At 42.3% G+C, this 16991-nt stretch overlaps 1 long non-coding RNA gene across 1 annotated transcript; it reads left to right on the top strand.

The window, feature by feature from the left end:
* Positions 1-2564: 2564 nt before the first annotated feature.
* LOC142107106 (uncharacterized) lies at positions 2565-4616 on the top strand. Its single transcript, XR_012679870.1, has 3 exons — positions 2565-4117; positions 4228-4298; positions 4420-4616. It is a non-coding gene; the product is annotated as an uncharacterized LOC142107106 (long non-coding RNA).
* Positions 4617-16991: the final 12375 nt, after the last annotated feature.

The raw sequence follows: 16991 nt of genomic DNA, 5'->3' as shown, positions 1-16991 counted from the left end.
AGTGACAGACGGATGCTTCACAACTGAAGGAAAGTCTATACGAGCAGCCAATAATACAGAGTAGTAGAGAAGTCAGCGACTAGCAGCTATCACTACAGATGCAAACTAGCAACTTAGTCCCGGTAATAGATAACATACAAGGTGGCGTGGACCGGTCTGCGGCTGACAGGTATTACCACTGGCGTGGAGTAGAGACTTGTCCAGGTGCAGACAAGATACGAAGTAGCGTGGAGCGGTCTGCGGCTGACAGGTATTACCACTGGTGTGGAGTAGAGACTTGTCCAAGAGCAGGTAAGATGCAAGGTAGCATGGAGTGGTCTGCGGCTGACAGGTATTACCACTGGCGTGGAAAGAGACTTGTCCAGGTGCAGGCAAGATTCGAAGTAGCGTGTAGCGGTCTGTGGCTGACGGGTATTACCACTGGCGTGGAGAAGAGACTTGTCCAGGTGCAGGCAAGATTTGAGGTAGCGTCCACAGCAAACAGGTACCACAAACAAGAACAGGGAACTCCTAGTTACCTCAGGAGAATGAGGACCAAGAACAGGCAAAGGTAGTAGGGCAGCAGGTGTCTTAAATAGTGAGAAGTAATTAATCATCCAATGAGGAGAGGAACAAGGTTTTAACAGTCTGTAGGTCTGCTCACGGGCGGCCGCGGCGCAAGACAGGTGCCAGCAAGGCGGAGAGAGACCTAGGTCTTGAGCCAGAGGTACTAACAGTCCGGTGAGTGATAATACTATTTTTACATCATATCTCTGCGACCGAAGGAAACTATCACCCGGGATGACTGAGGAACCGATTTACAGATAAGCTGTTATATTATTTACCTCTGGTACGCACACCACCCTACCAATATCTTGCACAGTGTCTTATACTATAATACATGTTGACCATTTGATTTGCTGGTATATGCTGATATCCACCTGCACCACTGACACCTTCTGGACTTAACACTGGTGTCCTACATTTTTCTCTGGACTGTTCTGAGCTTACTGACAATATATATACTACTTGCATGTACACCTAAGGGCGCCGTCCTTCCTTGTTTGTTCTTTTGCTACCTTTTGTCGGTTTAACCATCCGTATTTGGAGACTTGGCTGCCACACATATATTTGTGGAGGTGTTTTGTATGTTTGAGTATCCCTGTATTTATTTTTGTTTAATATCCATACACTGGGTTAAGCGCCATCTTGATATCGTGCTCTATTCCATATTTATACATATATATATAACTACATAGTTAATAGCTGAGTTTACAATAGTGTGTTTGTAATTTACAAACTCATAGTAATAATGTAACAAAATTAAGTACATCCTTAATGTACTGATTTTGTCACTGTTCCACACTAGTAATCAAGCTAAAGAAGCGAGTCCTAGGGTTCGTACAGTTTTGCACTACTAGTGGGGGGCGGAGTCTAACATGGAGACGGTGTTCACCAGGAACTGCCGCACAGCAGTATGGTCTTAGCTGCGTCTGACTCGCAGGTCGCGGCCCCCACCAGGAGTACTGAACGGGAAGCCCTTGGGAAGGCTAGAGGAGTAGTCAGTGGTCCTGATAGATAGCTAGACACGCAGGAACAGGAGATGGAGCGTGAGCTTGCAGTAACAGAATTCAGGTGCAGTGGATGGAGCGTCAGCCCTGCAGTCTAGCCGGTTACCACACAGACAGGGAGTGGAGAGAATCAGCCAAGAACAACTATAGAGGTTCAGCTCAGCAGACAATAGTATATGAATACAATAGGTGGAGCGTCAGCTCTGTGGACAACGATATAGTAGATGCAGCAGGTGAAGCGTCTGCTCTGCAGACAAGGGTGAAATAGATGCAGCAGGTGAAGCGTCTGCTCTGCAGACAAGGGTGAAATAGATGCAGCAGGTGGAGCAACAGCTCTTCAGACAACGGTGTAATAATAGCTGCTGGTGGAGTGTCAGCTCTTCAAACAATGGTGAAATAGATGCAGCAGGACACACAGGGAAGCCACTTCTTATCATCAGAGGGTGACTCAAAGAACAGGCACCTTAGGTAAAGAGGAGGTGTCTTTTAAACTGGGCGCCACAACAATCCACCAATCAGAGAGGAGCAGAGGTTTAATGCAGCCGGTGGTTCTGCGCATTCCAGATGTCGGCGCCCAGGACGGAGCGGAGCGCCAGAGACAGGTAAGTCTGCCGGGTGTCGGGTGCGCTGCCCGATTATGTATATGTTAGCAATTTTCTGTAATTTTTCTAAATGTGCCATCATAAAAAAATAGTAATATATACATCGTTAAACTATTATTGTTAGGGATATAATTTTTTAATTATGTAACTATTTATTAATCCAGCTTATAAAATCCTTATAAAACTATTTACAACAATTCAAGATAATGAAAGATCATCATCACCATTTATTTATATAAATTTATATAAATTTATATAATTCTGCAGTGCTGTACAGAGAACTCACATCAGTCCCTGCCCCTTTAGGGCATACAGTCTAAATTCCCTACCACACACACACACAGACTAGGGTCAATTTTGTTAGCAGCCAATTTACCTACCAGTATGTTTTTTGGAGTGTGGGAGGAACCCGGAGCACCTGGAGGAAACCCACACAAACATGGGGAGAACATAGTCACAACAAACATAAGTATAAACTAATCATCATTTATTTATATAGCGCCATCAGTCCCTGCCCCATTGGAGCTTACAGTCTAAATTCCCTAATATAGACACACACTCACACAAAGACAGACAGAGAGGGAGACAGACAGCGAGGGAGAGACAAGTATGTTTTTGGAGTGTGGGAGGAAACCGGAGCACCCGGTGGAAACCCACGCAAACACAGGGGGAACATACAAACTCCTCACAGATAAGGCCATGGTCGGGAATTGAACTCATGACCCCAGTGCTGTAAGGCAGAAGTGCTAACCACTACGCCACCGTGCTGCCCATGGTAAGATGGTATAGTAAGATCAAAATTCTGTACTTTATTCAACATCAGGAAATTATTTCTTGATAAATCTATGTCAACTAAATCATATGTATTAGTAAATATTTGTAACTACTTGAACACCAAAAAGCCAAAAAAAAGATGCAAAATAATAATAGATATAGAAATATTATCTTGCACAACATTGCCATTGCCTACCCACTACATCTCCCATTCACAGTTTTAAAATAGAGACCAAAAGAAATCTAAAATTTTAACCAGGAATTTTGTAACCAAATAATATGTTGCGTTTATGAGAGCAAGTACATTGATTACATATGTAATCACAGTAGCATAAATAAATGAATGTCATGTAAATGTGACATCTGTTCATTTGATAAATCACACAAATTGCTAGGTTTCCAGTGCCATTTATCTGTGCATGTATTCACAAACAGACAACATGTCTCCACCTTTACAAGCTTTTAAAGTTCACGCGGCCATGTCTCTGTTTGAAGTGTAAATTAATTGAATTTAAAACAGTAAATTACTCCAGCTAGACTCAGGATGACCTCTGCTACTTTGTGCACCGTTTTGCTGTCCTGATGAGGCATTTGCATGCCCTGGCTTTTTTGCCCGCTAACGAAATACCAGTTGCTTTTGAGGAATTAAAAGACATTCGCCACAAAATGCTGAAGCAGTTTTGAAATATTTTGATAAAACTTATGTGCTGGGATGACATTGCAAAAGCTCATATAGAGAAGGTGACTGCCAACACAAGACGAACACCACCAAGAAAGGAACAGAAAGCAAGGGAAACTGCTTTACAAACGTGCATCAACCAAAGAGAAACTGTGGACCTGATGACCTTCTTAAGAGGTGTCGCATACAATTTTTGTAAATCAGTTGTAGCTGGTCACCACTGATAGCTGGAAATTTTGGGACCAAAAAGTTCTCGGTGAGTGTGTACTAATTGAAACTGTCAACACATTGCCAATGCTATAGACTGTTCAAGCATGTGAAAATTGTTATTATTATTTTACTTAGCTAAAGTGTCTGACCATTTGCAATGATGACCGCAGCACGACCAATATGTACTGCAAAGGGATTCTTTTGTTATTAAAAATTGTATTTTTCCTGCAGGAAACCGTGTGCCTGAGGAGATAGTCAATCAAGAATGGAGGGATGTGCAGCTGCCTTCCCGGGAAATGCCGGTGAGTGTGGGCTGCGCTAAAATGTCTGACCATGTGCAATGTTGACCACAGCGCAACCAACATACTGCAAAGTGATGCCTTTGTTATTAAAAAAATTATTTTTCCTGCAGGAAACTGTGTGCCTGGAGAGATCTTCAATCAGGAATGGATGAATATCCAGCTGGCTTCTTGGGAATTTCTTGTGAGTGTGGACTGCACTAAAATGGCTGACCATTTGCAATGTTGACCACAGCGCTACTATATAAAAAATGTATTCTTTTATGAAACTTTATAATAAACTGTATTACCTTGTTTTAAAACAGGAAAGAAGAGGAGAATGCCGAAGATGCATTTCTTCAGGCAAATGACAATATTAACAATCTGATGGATCTATAAAATACAGTGTATGGCAAGTATTTTATGACCTACTTACTAATGAAGTTCTGAGCTAAATTGTTTATTATTATTTTTTAGACTAAAGGAAACAAATTGAGACCTACAGGACAAATTGTTTCCCAAATTTCATAGCAGCGAAACTAAATACAAATGTACAAGAATATTACCTTTACATTTCTTTGAGAATTGGTGAGCATATTTTCAAAATTGATGAGTAAATTGCTGTAATTAGTAATTTTTCTACTTAAAATTTATGTTAATTTTTTTTAAATTGTAACTTGTTAAAAATGATTCTGCAGTTGAAATATATATATATATATATATATGAGTAAGAATAAAAATAGAACACAGTCCATCACTACTATCCCTGAATATTACTGGCATGTCGTTGAGTGATGGCATAGGACCTTCCATTAAAAAAAAGTAAGTGTTTATGTTTTAAAATGTTAATGACATGTCAAAAATGTTTAGTGTTCTGATTATTAATTAAGGATAATATAGTTAAGGTATTTAACATGCAAATTACATAGCTATTGCGGTTTGAAAGTTGATAATATTTGGAATATACTTACATATACTAACAAGCTTTTTTTGTATTCTCAACACAGTGAAAAAGAAGAATGCAAAGAAGAGATTTAACTTCCCAATCAGTGTATTTGATAATGGCAGGCATGAATTGTACATTGTGTTAACTAAAGCAAGCATGCATTTATAATCATGAAAATATTTCTTATTAATAAATTCATACATATACCATAAAATGTGTCTGTGCAATCCTTTAATTATATATTATTAAAGTAATTGTATCGTTTTCAAATAAGCATTGCCCAAGCGATTGTATTGTGTTTCTAACGTACAAAGTGATTTATTTTAGCAGATGTAACAAGTTAAAAATTCAATACATGATTGTAATATAATACAGTACAGTACAGCCAATACTAAAAGATAAATACATACCGCTGCGCTAACCACGGGCACCATTGAACAGTAATTCACCCTTGAATACTGTGATCAGAGTAGACTGAACACTACATGAGAGCTACTGCTTATATGCAAACAGAGATACAGTGAAACAATGCAGGTGGTATAGCTTGCTTCTATTGGTCCAGGCATCAGGAGGGTCCAGTTGTTTACACATCATAGGCTGATTCAATCTAAGGAATCCAAAGGTGGGGGTCTCTCCAGGGGATGAGCTCTGTTCTTCCCGCCAAACTCCAATTACAATCAGTCCATTTGCATTTGACAGTTAATATCATATTAAAGGTTTATTCCCTAACATCAATAACTAGAGTATGCAATGTGCGATCTCTTCGCCGAATGCACCGAACAGCTGCTGATGTAAAGGGGATTAATATGAAATTAGACATGACACCTTTCCTATAAGCTGAACCTTAAATATCACTAAAGTGTACATATAATCATATTATATAAACTAATAATAAACTAAATACTATCTGCTCATAAATTACAGTGTAACGGACTAGCATGAATATGAATTATATAAATAACTAAATGTTGTAATGCAAGGGTGTACGTGCGATCGCAGCACGCGCTGTGTTAGGTGGCATACGGATCTGTGTTATGTGGCATACGAATCGAAATCGCACGGCAAAACAATATTAGCCAATATACTTTCGTTCATCCAATTATACGACTTCAACAGTCCACCCTTTGATAGTATAATAAACTATCCCCTTAAAGATGTTATATGCAGGATCTCAGTACCACGTTTCATTGTTATGTAATACAAGTCCCCCTTGGGGTATGACCACGCTGTTTGTAGATCTAAACAAGTTATCATAAAAGAGAGTCTTACTCTTCAAAACGATTTCTTCTTTTACTATAGACTGTACACTTCTGGAGCTTGGAGATAACCTTTTGTATGCCCTTCAATGGTGCAGTAAAACACGTAATACATTATTTGGAAAGGTACAGAGTACAATAGAACACATATCAGCTATACAGAATACTACAGTTCTTCAAGTTTTACAGGTTCATCTGTCCTACACATGTCCTTAAGCTCAGAATACATTTAAACACTTCATGTTCATCAATAGCATCATCCTATGTCTATCAATAAATGCCATTTACAATCTCCTTCAGCTTGCGTTAATATACACTCTTCTAATAATGTCATCAGTTATTTTCATCAACACTTGTGGGCGGGCTATTGTCTGTTCGTTCTTCCCAGTCTCCCAATACGCAGGTTTAATATTGGGAGACTCCAGACTAAGGGACCTAGGTGTTGTACTTTTCCCCTAGTGACCTCCCACCCATAATTCGGGTACCTCAAGAATATTTAGTGGAAAGAGAACTAATCCTACTTAATATAATCACTCAGGCTCGTGAGAGCACGCCCAGCATTTTGATTGGTCTAAAACCTTACCCTCCCAAGAATGATAATCATTCTCAAGGATGCCTGCTCAAGTCCGAATATTACTGGACTGGCATCGCTGGGTGTACCTCCTTTTAACTATGTGGTCAACGTACTTACGGACGTAATGCTACTCAGACAATAGCCCCTCGCACTTTCTCCAAGCTCCAGAGTTTCCAAATTTTCCTTTACCCCTGAATTGAATAGAGTAATTGGCTGGACCGATTATGCTACTAACTTCTCCTTCATCCCCAACTCCTCAATATCATTACCTGAACCAGCCTCTGTCACCCGTCAATAATCAAAAGAATTTACCGTCCTGAAAAGAAAATGTGATGAGAGAAATACAGAACAGGAAAACTACAACTTCATGATGGACAGCTGTCTTAGCCTTTGGCTTAGGTGCTACTAACTGCATTTGAGGCCTTCCAGAACAGATTCATGAGTGCCCTTGGACCCTTCTCTGAGTGTTGGCTCTTCTGCATTGGGTGGAATGGGTACCAGTGTCTCTGCTACTTTTGGTGCTGGTAGCTTACACCTGGTACCTGTCTGTCAAATAACCTGAGCCTAAGAACTTTACTGTTCCACAACTTACTCTCTGTTAGGAACTCCCAAGTCAGTACAGTGAAACTCGGGAACTACTCAGAAGGCCAGGTGTTCGCTGGAGCCCCTAGTGGTGGGGACAGACTGGGCTGCGGGCTGACCGAGGGTCGAGTAACGTATACTGACTTAAAGGAGTTCCCAGGAGGGGAGTGATTGGTGGACTGTAGTATAAGAAGAATCCTAGGTCAAAAGGTCACAGGCACAGATGCAATATCCAAGGGCAAGCGAAGGGTCAAACTCACAGGTAGAGAAGCAAAATCCGATTTCCAGGCAAAAGATCAAGGTCAGAAGGGAAGGGTCACAGGTCCAATAACAAGCAGGGGTCAAAACACGGGTGATCAAATCTAAGGTAGCAGGAACCAAAATGGATAGCACAAGCAGGCAGCAGAACTGAGGACCGAACGCTATAACCGGCAATGAGGCAGCAACGTCTGACGAGCACCCAGAAGTGACGTCCCGGTCGCCATAGCGACGGCCGGGACGGAGACAGGGGATTCGTGGCGGCTAGGCACCGCCGCGGCTCGTAACACTCTCTCGGTCCAACATCCTGACAGTTAATGTAACCCTTCAGGAAAAAGTGTTCTGAACGTTCTCGGTTGCTGTCTCACTATTTACCTTCCCTCTCAAGGTCTAAACTAGTCTCTGTTACAAATTCATCTCAAGATGGGTCAAGAACATTTCAAAAATCGACAGGTTAAGAGGCAGCTCAGGAGTGGCATTGATAGTGTGGAGGACTAGTGGCTTAAGCTATCAGCCACTTCAATCAAGTTCCAACTCTCATTCTATTCAATTCGTTCTAATTAGTACCGTTACTTTATGTTCACACTGGATTGTGGCTAATCAAAAGCATGTAATTTGTTACCACTACTCATACGTTATACATTTATTATCAATAACATGAATACCCCTATCACCTATTATAACTCTAGGGCTATCACATTGAATAACAAAAGCTTTGGGTATGACACAGTAATACATTAGACACATTTCAATACACCTTTACCCAGACATATTTCATTGGTACACCATTGTATACTTGAGAATCCTGCATGGTGGCAATTGGATGACGTGGATTTGTTTCACCTGGAGAAATTCTTCAGGTAACCCAAATCTTCATATATTAACTAATATGTGTATGTGTGCATGTTTGTGTGTGTGTGTTCACATTTTAAAACAAAAACATTACAACGAAAAACAAAACATAAATTTGTCAGCTGTCACCTAAAACCCTGCTGTCTATTTGACAGCTATGTTCGCTCTGGTGTGACAGCCGTGTATGTGTGTGTGGACTTTACTAGCAGCTACTTCAGTTGGTAACTGTGTCATTGTGTAAAGTCCTCTATGTAGTGTCCTACTCATGTGCTGGTATTGCTATAAAAAGATTTTTCAGTCAACTCAACATCACCCCCTAGACTAGAAAAATGCTGAATGCCAATGTATATCAATCGATTTTCCCTCTGCCAACTCACATGCCCTTCTCAGTACCTCACATTCAGCTACTTGACTAAGTGAGAAAGACAAAGGGGTCTATTTCTATAACACTTTCTTTAAATATAACAGTACCCAGTACATGTCTGTCTAACGGTAAAAAAAATATAAAGCACGAAAATTCTACATTTTCAAGGGTTTCACATTATGTCGTATCTTGTGGTAAAAATCCTACTCCAATGTTCTATCCAGAGATGCATATCTGTATGGCTATCCTCTAGCAATCTCCTCCTATCCACCCTTTGTGCATACATAGAAAGGCACATATTTGTACAAGAGGCACAAAACACAAAAAAACCAAAACAGATATGCATCTATAAAAACATGACTCATATTTCTTCACAAAAAAAACTTCTGCTTAAAATTAGCAGCTTCTATACACATAACACCAAACCCCTGGCTGTTTCTGTAACTCATGTCAATCTAATGTGTATATCCCTGAATTTGTCTTAAAAAAAAATATATGTTTTAGCCCCATTAATGAGACTATGTCTATGTCTTTTCATATCTATACAAGAGCAGAGAAAGAGAGAGAGAGAGAGAGATACTAGCATAGATGTAAAGAATGAGAAATAAGAAAGCAATGAATAATAGGAATACAAAGCCTTGAATACAAGGGTTTGAAAACAAACATACATGCAGAAAGTGAGATTTTTCAGCAAAAATGACAGATGGATTGGACTCTATGGGGAAATGGCTGAATTCATTCCACTAACCCCCTTAGCTATTTGCTAAACTATGACCCCTCCCCATACTTGACTAGGGGGTCTTACGTCAACCGTGCAATCCAGTGTTGTCCGTCATTTGTTCATTAAGAACTCTGTATCACATTATCTACATACCTTTTCAACGGACTTTCCTAACTTATGAGAGATAAATTAAAAATTTTCTCTTATGGACTCATATTTTCTCTGAAATACATAAAATGACATTTTGGAGCAAAGTATGTACATACTTCATTTTTGGATTCAAAGTTTTCTGTTTCTTTCGTCCCTTTTATAGTGGTTTTTATAATTCTGAGGTTCTAAATGTAATCTTTCTAAAGCCTGGATACCCACCATCCTTAGCCTATTACTCTGCGCTTTCTCCTTTTTACATATTTTTTTATCATGTTCTACGGCATGTTCTTTAATTGCATTTACCGTGAGACCCCTCCAATTAGGAAATGAGGTTTGTATCCAGGTCCTTAGATCCTCCCGGAGACCCTCCATTAGTACTGCAACAACTACCTCCCTATGATGTGGATTCTCCCTTATATCTGGTATCCCTGTGTACTTAGTCATGGCTGCTAAAGCCCTGACGAAATAGTCAGTTGTAATCTCACTATCTTTTTGTTTGATGGTGAAAATCTTTTTCCATTCCAATATCACTGGAAAATATATGGCCAACTGTGTGATTATACTTCTTATATTGTCCTGATTATCATCCCCGGTTAAGGATTTATCCTCCTCCAACATACAATACTTAATGAACTTTTGTATGTCAGTATTCAGAGGAAGACAAGCTCTCAATAATACTCGCCAATCGTTATTAGTTGGCTCGTACACATTACCATAATATCTAATAAACTTCTGACATTTAGTTTAATCTTTCCTAGGATCAGGGAAATCAGACAAAATTGAAAATATTTCAGACCTAGTCCATGGATCATGCTTTGCTACATGTTTTAAGGGAACGTCACCATCTCTGTCCGCTTTCCCATTGGGAACTGCTGTTGTGCAGACAGGATGCAAGTCTACCAAATCACTATGTTCTGAACTAGTTGCTGGATTTGCTGCTGCAGTACAATGGATGTCTCCCCCTATGTTAACCTTTACATTATTCTCACCACTTCCAGCCGCTGCCCCTGCTGGTGGGATCGTTCCTTTTCTTTGTCCTAAAACATTACTTTTAACATTACTTAAAACAACATACAAGTTTCTAGTTACAGTTCTTACATTTTTGGTATTGGCTGTACTTTCCGCCCCGACCGAATTTGTCTGGGGCGTGCTTGCTCTCAGTTCTCCACTCTTTGCAACGCACACTTCCGGAACGCTCCCTTCCGGTACGCTCATTTCCGTTGTGCGCGCACTTTTCGCCACACTTACTTCTGCTGTGCATTCGCTGCTCTGCCACGTGTTACCTTCCATTTGCCATAATTTTAAACAATCATCATGTTTAATTCTCGTTTTTTGTTGATGTAATCAACCGCACTTTATTTCTAACATTACTTAACACCTTTGATTCAAAACTACCTATGTTTGGGAAAGGTCTCTTACAATCCTTGGTCATCTTAACCCACTTGTCGCAATATGCCATTGCCGAACTAACCGGCCATTTATTAGGCAGCACAACACGAACTGTCTCTAGCGTTTGCTTCGCATCCATTGTGAAAACAACCTATTTCTCAACGCTACGCAAAAAAAAACCTTTTTACCTGTTCTCCTTTCAAACAGAACCTACTAGAGATTTTTATCCGTGGATGGTTTCACAGGCTACGCCCACACACCTCCTAACACAGAAATATCACTGCGGACTAAAGGGCTATCAGCTCCTCGATACCCTTGGCTCTACCACAAAATCTGTTTTCACTGTATACCCTGTATTCTACTTATTCAAATCACGTACTTCTTCAATGCACCGTATGCTACATAAAAATCCACATACTACCATATTATTATTATTTTTATTATTATTATCTTTGACTTATAAGGCGCCACAAAGGGTCCGCAGAGCCGTACATTACATATACAGAAAACAGGACCAAGACACAACATGATACACAAATATATACAAACACAGGTGCATGGGTAAAGCAAATCAGATTATATCTGACATATAGTGAAAGGGATGGTAGAAATCAGCAGGAAGAATGCCTAAGCTCAATAAAACAGGTAAAACAGGGCTAGCGAAGCAGGCCAAGAGGTACAGAGGGTGAAGGAACAGTAGAAGGAGCACACAAGCAAAGAGGGCCCTGCTCATGAGAGCTAACAACCTAAAGGGAAGGGGGAGACACAAAAAAGGGTGGTACTAACTAGGGGAGAGAGCCAGGACAAGAGAGTTAGGAGGACTGATAGATTTGAATAAATAAATGAGTCTTAAGGGCACGCTTGAAGCCTTTGAGAGTAGATGCTAACCTGATGGAACGTGGAAGATCGTTCCACAGCAGGGGAGCAGCCCGGGCAAAGTCCTGAAGACGAGAGTGAAAGGAGGTGATCAGTGAAGTAGTGAGGCGGCGGTCAGAGGCAGAGCGGAGGGGGCGGGTAGGAGTGTAGGTAGAGATGAGATTGGATATGCAGGGAGGGGAAGATTGACTAAGAGCTTTAAAGGTGAGGGTGAGGAGTTTAAATTTAATTCTGTAGGGTATGGGGAGCCAATGTAGTGACTGTTGGAGGGAGACCGCAGAGATAGAGCGGCGGGAGAGAAAAATGAGGCGGGCAGCAGCATTGAGGATAGACTTAAGAGGATCAAGGCGAGAATCAGGTAGGCCAGAGAGAAGAAGGTTACAGTAGTCAAGGCGAGAGATAATAAGCGAGTGAACAAGGGTTTTCGTGGCTTCCGTGGTGAGAAAGGGACGTATCTTAGAAATATTCCGAAGGTGGAAGTAACAGGATTTAGAGAGGGACAGAATGTGAGGCGTAAATGAGAGGGAGGAATCAAGGATGACCCCAAGGCAGCGGACTTGGGGGACAGAAACAACGGTAGTGTTATTAACAGAAATAGAGAGGGGGGGAGGTGGGAGAGTCCTGGCAGGGGGGAAGACTATAAGCTTGGTCTTGGAAATATTGAGTTTAAGGAAGCGTTGGGACATCCAAGATGAGATGGCCGAGAGACAGGAGGAGACACGAGACAGAAGGGAAGGGGAGAGGTCAGGGGATGAAAGATAAATTTGGGTATCATCAGCATAGAGGTGGTACTGGAGGCCAAAGGAGTGGATGAGGACACCAAGGGAGGAGGTGTAGAGGGAGAAAAGCAGGTGGCCAAGAACGGAGCCTTGAGGAACGCCAACGGGTAGGGGAAGAGGGAGTGATGTAGAATCATGAGTAGAGACTGAGAAGGAGCGGTTGGTGAGGTAAGAGGAAAACCAGGAGATGACAGTGTTACATAGGCCTAAAGATTTGAGTTTGCAAAAGGAGTGCGTGGTCAACGGTATCGAAGGCAGCAGAGAGGTCAAGAAGTATAAGAAGGGAGTAGTGCCTATTGGATTTAGTGAGGAGAAGGTCATTAGTGACCTTAGTGAGGGCAGTTTCAGTGGAGTGGAGGGGGCGAAAACCAGATTGGAGCAGGTCAAGTAGTGAGTGAGAGGAAAGAAAGGAGGTGAGACGATTGTAGACAACCCGTTCAAGGAGTTTGGAGGCAAAAGGGAGGAGCGAAATAGGGCGGTAATTAGAGAGAGAGGCTGGATCAAGGGACGGTTTCTTGACTATGGGGGAGACAAGAGCATTTTTAAAAGAGGAGGGGAAGATTCCAGAGGAGAGTGAGAGGTTGAGGAGGTGTGCAAGGTGGGAGCAGGCTTCGGGAGAGAGTGAGCGGAGGAGGTGGGAGGGGATTGGGTCCTGTGTGCAAGTGGAGGGGGGAGAGGAAGAGAGAAGGGTATGGACTTCATCTGCAGATACCGGAGTGAAGGAAGAGAAGGAGGGTGAGCTAGCTGGAGGGGAGGGGAGAAAGGAGATAGCAGCAGAGGAGGGTGAAAAGGGGGACAGAATGGGCATTGAGGGGGGAGAGGGTGGGGTAAGAAGGGACTGCTGGGAGATGTCATGACGTATAGACTCAATCTTGGAGGAGAAGTGGGTAGCAAAGTCGACAGCAGAGAGTGTGGTGGGGAGAGGAGGGAGTTGAAGGTGACAAAAGGCCAACGGGGGTTGGAGGATTGGGAAGAAATGAGAGCTTTGAAGAAAGATTGTTTAGAGAGGGAAAGGACCGAACTATAAGAGGCAAGCATGAACTTGAAGTGGAGGAAGTCAGCATGAGTGCGTGACTTTCTCCAAAGCCGTTCTGCACTGCGGGAGCATTTTTGAAGATAGCGGGTAATTATAGTGTGCCACGGTTGTGGCGGGGACCGACGAAGCTTGACAGTGACAGCTGGGGCGACAGAGTCAAGTGCAGCGGTAAGAGTGCGATTGTAGAAGGAGACAGCCTTATCGGGGCAAGAAAGAGTGGGGGAGAGGAGCGAGCCCAGGGAGGAGGAGAAACTGGTAGGATCAACTGTGTCATGATTACGCCTGGTGAGAGTAACCTTGGGGGCCGGGGACAATGAGAGGGGTGGAGAGATGCTAAAAGAGAGGAGATGGTGTTCTGAGAGAGGAAAAGGTGAATTAATGAGGTCAGAAACAGTACCGAGGTGTGAAAAAAACAGATCTAGGGAGTGTCCACTGTGGTGGGAGGGAGAGGAGGTCCATTGAGAGAGACCAAGGGAGGAGGAGAGGGAGAGAAGTTTGGAGGCAGCAAAGTCTGAGGGATTATCTATAGGGATATTAAAATCCCCCAAGATCAGGGAGGCAAGGTCAGAGGAGAGAAAGTGAGGGAGCCAGGTGGCAAAGTGATCAAGAAATTGGGAGACAGGACCAGGAGGACGGTAGATAACAGCAACACGAAGGTGGACTGGGTGGAATAGGCAGATAGAGTGTACCTCAAAGGAGGAAAAAGAGAGGGAGGGTTCAGGGGGAAGAACCCGAAAAGAACAGCAAGAGGAGAGAAGTATGCCGACGCCTCCACCTTGCCGTTCCCCAGGTCTGGGTGTGTGGGAGAAGGACAAGCCCCCGAAAGAGAGAGCAACAGGAGAGGTAGTGTCCTCGGGGGATAGCCAGGTTTCAGTGATGGCAAGCAGGTTGAAGGATCTAGAGCTAAAGAGATCATGGATAGAGGTCAATTTGTTACAGACTGATCTGGCATTCCAGAGACCACAGGATAGTGGAAGAGAGAGAAGGGGAGAGATGTGGATGAGATTGTTGGGGTTGCTCGTCTGCAAGGGTGAGTATGATATGGAGTGAGGGGAATGACAGGAAGAGAGAGTTGGAATTGGACGAGACACAGAAATAAGAGGGAATTTGTCAGCAGACAGTAGATGAGGGGCAGGGGAGCAAGAGGTGGGGGAGGAGTGGAGATGGGGCAGATAAGGGGGTTTATGAATGGGAGAGGCAGAGGGTAGAAGTGACGTGAGGGAGAATATAAGCTGGGGGGAAAGAGAGGGAGGAGGTAGGTAGGAGCAGATTGACACTGAGAAAAGAGCAGCGAAGGGCACAAGAGGGAAAGGGTGTGAGTGGGGAAAGGGAGGAGAGAGGAAAAGATGTAAGAGGAGGCAGCATGTTAGATCAGGGGCCCAGAGGCACAGAAGAGATGAGAGGAGTGAAATAGGGAGGGGGATGGGAAGTGAGAGGGGGGAGTGAGGAGGAGGAAGAATATGGAAAGGTTGGACATTGGAAGCAGGGGGATAGAGGGAGAGGACAGAAGTGAGAGAGGAGTGAATCATGATAAAGCTAGAGAAGATGTGGAATAGACAGTTGAAAGAAATCAGAAATCAAGAATGGTAAGAGCTTACAAGTGTAGTGAGGAAATGGTGAGAGCACAAGAGGTAAATAAAAAGAATGCAAAGGAAGACGGAGAGAAAAGAGGAAGAAGAGATGTAAAGTATGAGTCAGGGAATAAGAAGCAGAAAGGACAGCAGAGATAGCAGTTGGGTGGGTTTAGAAAAAACAGTTAGGTGAAACAGTAACATCAGGCATGATTGGAAGGCAATAGTATAAAACAAAGCGTAATAAAAGGTGCACTGAGCTGGTTATACAAATCCACAGGACAAGAGGGAGCCAGGTCAAAGTTCAAACTAAATGGAGCAACAGTGTGGATTAAAATCGGGAATCCAAGCAGCATAAGAGGAATCACCAAGTCATAATACTGCAGCAGGCCTGAATGTGTGTGAGAAACAGTTCAGCAGGGAGTGTCCAGGCAGTTAGTCATCCAGTTGGTGGAGGATATCAGAGCTCAGGGCTGATTGTTGAATGTTGTCCTCATGTAGCATTGTTTGGAGGTAAAAGGTTCCCCTCCTGTTCTCCTCTTGTTCATCTCTTGTATATCTCTAACTATAATAGTTAATACACTTGTAAGAATTTCACTTAGAAGAATTCTCACTAGCTAACAGCCTATAGGCTTAAACAGCCTAATACTGCTGTTTACCACCGTATACCCTGTATACTACCTATTCCCACACCATATACAGCTTAGAATACTGTATATTACCTATAACACCGTATGCTACATAAAAATCCACATACTACCATATCACTGTATACCCTGTATACTACCTATAAAACTGCACCGTATGCTACATAAAAATCCACATACTACTTATTCAAATACACCGCATGCTACATAAAAATCCACATACTACTTAGAATAGTGTTCTTATTTCAAACACAACCTTGCCCATCCAGTCCCCCTGGTCAGGCAGCAACCGATATACCTGTCTTTTCAATAGTAAATCACCTCTTTGTCTTCAACACTATGCAAATTCTTCCCTTATCTATCTCTTTTCACCAGTATGCAAACTCTTCTCTAATCTTTATGCATACCATTCACTTACAACCTTTTGTTTTCTGCACAGAAAATAGATTTCCCAATCAATGGTAGTTTTACAGAGGTTTTAACAAATGCTTATATAACAGACTATGAACATATTAACACATATGTAGACGATGTTACATATATAACAGACTATGAACATGATTGTTTAAACACGTTGTAACAATACCGGAAGTTCATACACGTTAAACAGGAAATACACATACACTAGGCAATGCAATACCTTTTAAAACGCAAAACGACAATAAAAATAAACATTTTTCTTTCTTGTCCCTAGATTCTAGTTAACATTCCTTCAGATTACGCAACTGCGGACATTCGGCTTCTCAACACAGAATGGACAACAGGTTTTGAACACATTGCGTTCTTTCCCGTATGAGACGCGTCCGTCAATATCCATCCTTTGTTGAGGAACCGAATTCCGTCAGCGTTGCATACCTTCCGGCAACGTAACCTCCAAACTCAAGAGCCCCCAAATTA

The sequence above is a fragment of the Mixophyes fleayi genome, chromosome 1, assembly GCF_038048845.1.
Source record: "Mixophyes fleayi isolate aMixFle1 chromosome 1, aMixFle1.hap1, whole genome shotgun sequence".
Lineage (NCBI taxonomy): Eukaryota > Metazoa > Chordata > Amphibia > Anura > Limnodynastidae > Mixophyes > Mixophyes fleayi.
Note: the sequence above shows the minus strand (reverse complement) of the source record. Positions and strands in the feature narration are given on the sequence as shown.